A 7,570-nucleotide genomic window follows, 5' to 3' on the forward strand; every position below is an offset into this window, starting at 1 on the left:
AGAAGAAGATGACAGTTCTCCTCCATTATGGGCCTATCTTCTTCATTTTGTTGTGGATCTTTCTCTTGTTGGATAACTGAAGTCTTCTTCAAATCGCATCTTCTTCAAGAAGTTATTCTTCTTCGTTTTTTTCTCTTCATGTTTCTGTTGCAATAAGTTTAAACTCTTTGGTGCATATCTGTAGCACTAATTACAAGAGTACCTCTTTTGTTCAAAATGGAGACTTGAAGTTAAAAGAATGCAAATGTTCTCCTTCAAATAAAAGCCCACGTTCTACCTACAAACAAACTGTTCCCCCCCCCCCCCCACGGACGGAACTATGTTGTCCTGGAGTATGACAATATAAACTGCACCCACTGGCTAAGCTGGCTCAACATCTGTCAGTGCCTGGTTAGGGCCCAGAAGAAGATGACAGTTCTCCTCCATTATGGGCCTATCTTCTTCTTTTTGTTGTGGATCTTTCTCTCGTTGGATAACTGAAGTCCTCTTCAAATCGCGTCTTCTTCAAGAAGATATTCTTCTTCGTTTTTTTCTCTTCATGTTTCTGTTGCAATAAGTTTGAACTCTTTGCTGCATATCTGTAGCACTGATTACAAGAGTACCTCTTTTGTTCAAAATGGAGACTTGAAGTTAAAAGAATGCAAATGTTCTCCTTCAAATAAAAGCCTGTGTTCTATCTACAAACAAACCGTTACCCCCCCTCCCCCCCCCCCCCCCACTGTCGGAACTATGTTGTCCTGGAGTATGACAATATAAACTGCAACCCCCGGGCTAAGCTGGCTCAACATCTGTCAGTGCCTGGTTAGGGCCCAGAAGAAGGTGACAGTTCTCCTACATTCTATCTTCAACTTTTACCTCCAAGATTTTCATGAAAGGCTTTGACGTCAGTAAGTTTTGTATCCAGCACTTCTTTTTTGTTCTCCAATCACCAGATCACTGTTCACATAACAGACTTCTCTTCATACAGTATTTATTGTGGAATTTTGTCTTCTTCTTGATCAACTGAAATCTTCTTTACATCAAGATGTCAGACCTACTGGCCAACTTCACCTTCATTATACTAAGAGTCTCAACTTGAGACTCATCTTCATCAAGAACTCGTTCTTCTTTATTTTTGTTCTGGCTCAGAAGGAGATTACATTCCTCCTCCATTATGGGTCTGTCGTCTCCATTTCTCTAGGATCTTTCTGTTCTTGATCATCTGAAATCTTCTTAACATCAAGCCGAAGATGTTCTGGGCAATTTCCATGAACTACTCCAATGTGGCCGTTTTAGCACAATAGCACCATTTTGTTCTGCAGACATTTTACTCTGCAAGGTGGTGCTCCGTCAATCCAACGTTAATGATGTTTGCTTCTCATGACACCCGTCTCTGCCTCATTGTGGTTAACTAGATGTGTACTGTAATGATGATCCTTGAAGTAAGTTGTGCAGGGAAGAATTTGGTTTTTTTTTCAAGTAATTTTCATTCTTTAGTGTTTATGTTTCAAAGGTACATACCTGTGGTAGTTGTCGAAGACAAGTATTCTCACTTTGTGCATCCAAACACCTGCATAGAATAATATACCTGTTTGGGCTGAACTGGTCATAGTTTGCAAGAGAATAATAAAAGAAAAAATAGCCTTATTTTGCATTACTCTGTGTGCATTTAGATGCATATTAAAAGGCTAAGCTGATGTCATTTGTATTTTGATAGAGATTTTACCTCTTTCTCAAAAACTAAGTTATTTCAGAGAGAGAGAGTCAGTCTCACAATGTTTTTTTTTACTCTGAACAGCTCTCCTTTGCTTGGTACAATTAATTTGTTTTGCTAACAATTATTTGATTAGTTACAAACAGTGTCCAGTGCCTTTATTGAAACAACAATTTCCCTTTTTTTTTTTAGCTTTTAAGAACTTGTAGGTTGGATGGGATTACCCTGTGAGTAGGTGATGCTCTATGCAACGAGTTTGGCTTCTTGTTACACCTGCCTTACCATGAAGGATGTACTATTCAGCTGTAGAAGGTAAAATTTAAGAATTTCTTTACTTTGAATTTGTTTTAAGTAAACCAATGTCTCATTATGCCATAGCACTTTGGCATGAGATGCTTTGAGGACCTGTCTCTTAGATAATGTAACTTACCCAAGTAAGTTGTACTCTGTCGGTGTAATGTTTATGATGGCAAAAAAAACTTACTTAGTAACGAGCAATGGAGAGCCTTTGATAGTATACAAATATTGACTGCATTCTATTTTCCGAGGCGCAGCCGAGGGGAAATGGAACGGTCCAGGGATCACCGAGGTAGTCATGAGTTTTAACCATAGCACGAGTTAAAGCAGTCAATATATGTTTTATAACACCCCAACAGACTATTTATTATCCTCGTACACTTCAGACTCACAGATGCACAACTGATTTGGTTCGAGGTGGTTAAAAAAGATGTCTAGGTACTGCACCTTGTGTGAAAGTCGTCAGACTGATGCACTATCACATGGCCCCCTTTTCTAGTAAAACTAAGACATTTAATGTGACGCGCTCATTACCAATGAAAAGGCAGAATATTTGTAAGGGGTTTTATAATATAAAACATTGTGAGGAAACGAATCCCTCTGAAATAGCATAGATTTTGAGAGAGAGGTACTTGCTCAAATAATGCTAAACTTCACCTGAAGCCTTTAATTGTGCATCTGAAAGCACACAACGTTGTGCAACGAGGATGTTTTTTTCTTTCATAAGCTTCTCTTGGACGTCAAGGACCAATTGAGCCTAAATGTTCACAGGTTTGTTATTTTAAGCATATGTTGGGATACACCAAGTGAGATTATTGGTCTTTGACAATTACCAAACGTATCCTCATTTGATTCACAGTAACTTGTGGAGCTTTCAGGACCAGTAACTGAGATGATGCCATTCACCCAAGGAGTTGGTGCTTTTGATGAGACTACGATGTGTGGGATGTGTAGGCATACTGCTGTGATCCTTTAAGGTAAAATTCCTTTTCAAAACAAGTGTTTTGTTTTCTTCTTCTGTTTGCCCTGAAACATCCTCCTCTTTTAAATTTAGGTGCGGACCCCCCTTTTTTTTGGTCGGAAATAAAGGAGAATCCTGGATTTGCACCTGTTTGGAAAATCCTGGATTTGCACCTGTTTGGAAAGTCCTGGATACGCCTCTGGTTTTAAAGACAATATTTAACAATCTAACAAAGTACCTCATTTTGTTCACAGGAGTTTGATACAAGATGCATAAAGGAGCTGGGATGATTTCATTTTTCTAAGGAGATGGTGCTCTGGGACCCTGATGTTGATGAGTCTTCATTCTTGTGATACATGATAGATGTTCAAAGGTAAAACTAAAGATAACAGTGGGTGCGTTTGATTAGCTTCCCCATGTCGACCCTGATCTGCTTCCGGTACATTCGAATGGCTTTGATGTCATTCCAGGGGCTCACTCGGGTCAGCCCCAAGTGCCCTGCTTGTGGAACGGGTCACTTGGGGCTGGCCCGAGGTGCATGGTGTCACCACGAGAGGGCGAGTGATCATTCGTTTAGCTCTTCTCAGGGGCTCATTCGAATGAGCACCGCACAGTCGACCCGGTGAAGCTAATCAAACGCACCATGTGATGCTTACACACTAAATGGGTCATTTGTCGGAAATATCAGAATGAAGAAACAAGTCAAAACATGCCAATAAAAGCATACAATTTTCAAAAATATGTTTGTTTATATTTAAATGCCAAAATGTCTTATTTTTTTTTTTTTGGGGGGGGGGCAACTTCCTTTTGACAAATAACATCCAAAAGGGGTTGAAATTAGCATGGAAAGAAAATAATCTTTTGCATACTTCGCTGTTTGTACTTCCACAAATTTCGAACCAAAAGTGGTATCAATATGGGATTTAACAGTATTAAAGCATTGATCAATGTAAAAAATATTTATTAATTACCCTGGTCTAAAAAAGACTCATTTTGATTGATCGCCTCACCCCTATTTTTAAATAGTTTGGGGGTTTTGGTTTTTCGAAAAGGAACCCTTTTTTTCAAATTTTACCTTCACTTTGACTTGTTGTTTCACCTTTTAAAAGTATGCGTACTGCTGTGTTTGGCTATTTTCCTTTTAAAACAAAATTCAAGTCTTTAGTCTTTTTGGGTTATTTATTGCGATTTCTTTAAATTGCACTGTTTCTTAATCAGGCTCAAAGTTCACTCGTCTTGTTTCTCCATTTCTTTCACAGAGACTCCTAGTTTCAAGATTATCTCCCGCATGATGATCAGAGTGCCGTCTTGATCTTCTCAGTTGCTTTCTGCTGCTTGAGGACAAACCTGGACCCAATTTCATAGCACTAATGGCAAGCAATTTTTGTGCTTAATGTAGCAGAAAAATTTGCTAAAGCATAAGCGTAGTTCACGGGTTAGCAAAAAGTTAGGCAGTCATCTTGCGTATACACCTTTGCTTTGTATTGTTACGTCATTCATTTTTCACAGTAAGCACCAAAAGGTTAGCGTAACTTTTTTTGTGCTTACAGTTTAATAGCAGCGCTATGAAATGGAAACATGCACAGTAAGCACAAAGTTGGCCGCTAGACAGCTCTATGAAATTGGGCCCTGGAGAAATTGTATCTATTTTTTGCCTCCTCTGGGTCTTTCTGCCATTCAGAATGCAGTTGAAAAAAGTAATTTAATAAATGTTTCAACAAATTCTCAAATTAATTTTCTGGTCAAAAAAGTGCGTTTCTGGTATTTTGTTTCCTTTTGGAAACTGCATAAGAAAGGCAGAAAAGACCCCATGGGAAAAATTTTAAGGAGACACGTTTTACCTTCGATTGAGTGTTTTGATTGATCTACACAATTTCGCCTTGCAATTGTGTGGTTCTACTTTGTGAACTAATGTAACATGGTCCGCCATTTTGTGGAACAAATCTTTTGACTCCACAAAATGGCGGACCGTGTTAGTTCATGAAGCAAACAGGAAACCACACAGGCATACTTCTTAGAACCTCTTTCCAACCATTTTTGTCTCTTAATAAATGTTTCAAGCACTTTTTACCGGCAAAAGCGCCAGATCCAAGGCAACGTGTGTCTTTAATGTGCAGTTAAAGGCCATGGACATGTTTGGTAATTACTCAAAATATTAATTAGCATAATAAACTTACTTGGTAACAGCAATGGAGAGCCGGTGATAGTATAAAACACTGAAAAAAAACCAACTCTCTGTGGGTATTAATGTTTTAGAAAAAAGTTAATTACTCACTAAAATATTTGAATCTGCGAAAGACTTCAGGCCTGATTTCTTTCTCAGGGATCTAAAAGAGCACAAAGTTCGTGCAACAAGGGTGTTTATTTACTTGCAGTTGACCAAATGTGCCAGTATCTTCACAGATTAATCATTTTATGCATATTTTGGGATACACCAAGTGAGAATGCTAATCTTTGACAATTACCAAACATGTCCAGTGCCTTTAAACTACAATAGGAAAATCATTCATTGATCTAAGCTTTGTAAAGAAGTTAGCATAAGAATCCTACTTAGTTATTTCTTCAATGACTATTAGTTAATACCAATGGGAGACTTTGAGGCGCTAGGTGGCAGCAGACTTACCCGGTAAATTTCATTGTTTATGTAGTTCTGAGCGTGCGCACATTACCGTGAACAAAGGATTTTACCTGGTAGGTCTGCTGCCACCAAAGCGTCACGAAAGTCCCCCATTGAGTAAAAAAAGCCTTCTGTCCAGTGATGTTGGGTGTGGGGGGGGGGGTGCACTTTGATTTAAACCAACAATGTGAAACTTTTGCTCAAAGACCTGTAATCAATATCACTCTCTCCTTAAATCCAAAAAGTGATTTTAGATAAGAACATTTAAGAAAAGATCTAGTGGTATTTACACTACAACCAAAAGAGACTATTTCAAAAGGTGAATGTGGCCATTTGGGACTGTATTAAGACAAAAAGTTAAGTAAATTCTAACACAAAAATTATGTTGCAAAGTTAAGTTTTTCTGAAATCACTGTACAAGATGGTTAGTTTGTCATTGTTTCATATGCCTGACTTCCTGCTCAGGCGTATGACTCTATAGTTAGCTGCTATTTGCAGTCTAACTATTACACATTATTAATGATAACTCATGTACTGTGTACGGGTCACTTCGCGTACACATGAGTTATTACCTTTTGTATCTATTATATGTACACAAGGTCTTGTGTACTATTTTTCATGTATCATGTACAACTGACCACTTTGTACGTATAATTTAGTATCTCATACATATGACTAATTTACATACATATGATTTATTTGATATGTATGACTTATTAAATCGTATGTGAGACTTATACTATTACGTACAACTTTTGTACATCATGATACTTTATGTCCAACTCATTATCTTGTACATAGATTTAAAGTTAAAACGCCTTTTTCAAGCTTGCAGCAACAAACTTCACTGTGAATTTACGTAATCCAATATTATAAGACATGGTTGCTTTAGCATGGCAGTAGTTGTGACTGGAAACTTTTGGCAATGTATGGTGATTGTGTGTGTTGGTGATCGTAAAGTGGACAGTGATTGGGTGTAGTGATTGTATGCATCTTTGTCATCTGTTTTCAGGAAACTTCTACTACCATGTCATTGTGGCTATTTTAAAAAACTATTTGAACCAATGTAAACTACAGTTCCTTTTTGGAATATGGCCATGTTGCCTTTGTTTTGTGATTATAACCGATAACAGCGAATGCACCTTTTTAGCCAAGTGATAAACTTGCACAGCATTATCCTAGATGAAGATATGGTTCAGCAATCTTCAAAATGAGTCAGAAAAAGAGTATGGGTATGAGAACAGGTCTTTATATAAAAATCAGCGGTGTAAACAGACACTTTTATTTGGGAAGAGGGCAAGCGAGGAAAATTACATACTGGGCGGGGAGGGGGGGGGGGGCCTATCAAATTCAGTTTGTGTTTTATTTAGGGGGGGTGGCAAGGTTTCTGAACACCCCCTGGGCCCACTTTCATAGAGATGCTTAAGCATAAAGTATTGCTTAAAAATTGTCTGCTTATAAGCAGAAATGAGCAGGATACCAATCACAAATTGTACATGGGACATGGTAGTGTGGCTGAAAACTTGATTCTAGTAGCATCTTTTTTGCCTAGCTAGTTTATGTGCTTAAGCACCTCTATGCAATTGGGCACAGGTTACACCACTGGAAGAGAAAATGGCTCAGTTACAAAGCGTGAGGGGCACAGTTATAATTATTAAAATTTTAGACCCTCGTGGTGTAAACATCACCGAGGGCCTATAATTTTAACTGTGCGCAGCATATTTAGAAGTCATTATTCCTTGTATAAACCAAATAATATAAATTCTTGTAATCTGATTGGTTAAATGATTCCCTGAACTGACAAGGTCTACAGCATGGGCCTTGAATTTTAATACAGTGTGTTGCGACTGGGGTGTTTAATTATTTTCAGGGCGGGCGCAAACGATTGTTGTTCCCCCGCGCACAGTTAATTATAATGTCATCTTGACAGAAAAAGGAGGCTCCACTTTTAACCAATCAGATTAAGGAATTTATTACGAGGTACATGATTATTGTTCTGTAA

General features: G+C 38.1%; 1 long non-coding RNA gene across 1 annotated transcript; it reads left to right on the forward strand.

Annotated features, from left to right (window-relative positions):
• The first annotated feature begins 1,665 nt into the window (after positions 1-1,665).
• On the forward strand, positions 1,666-5,686 carry LOC139940291 (uncharacterized). The gene is made up of 4 exons (XR_011786438.1): positions 1,666-2,005; positions 2,850-2,967; positions 3,206-3,324; positions 4,211-5,686. It is a non-coding gene; the product is annotated as an uncharacterized lncRNA (long non-coding RNA).
• The last annotated feature ends 1,884 nt before the right edge of the window (positions 5,687-7,570 follow it).

Source organism: Asterias amurensis, chromosome 1 (genome assembly GCF_032118995.1).
Source record: "Asterias amurensis chromosome 1, ASM3211899v1".
NCBI lineage: Eukaryota > Metazoa > Echinodermata > Asteroidea > Forcipulatida > Asteriidae > Asterias > Asterias amurensis.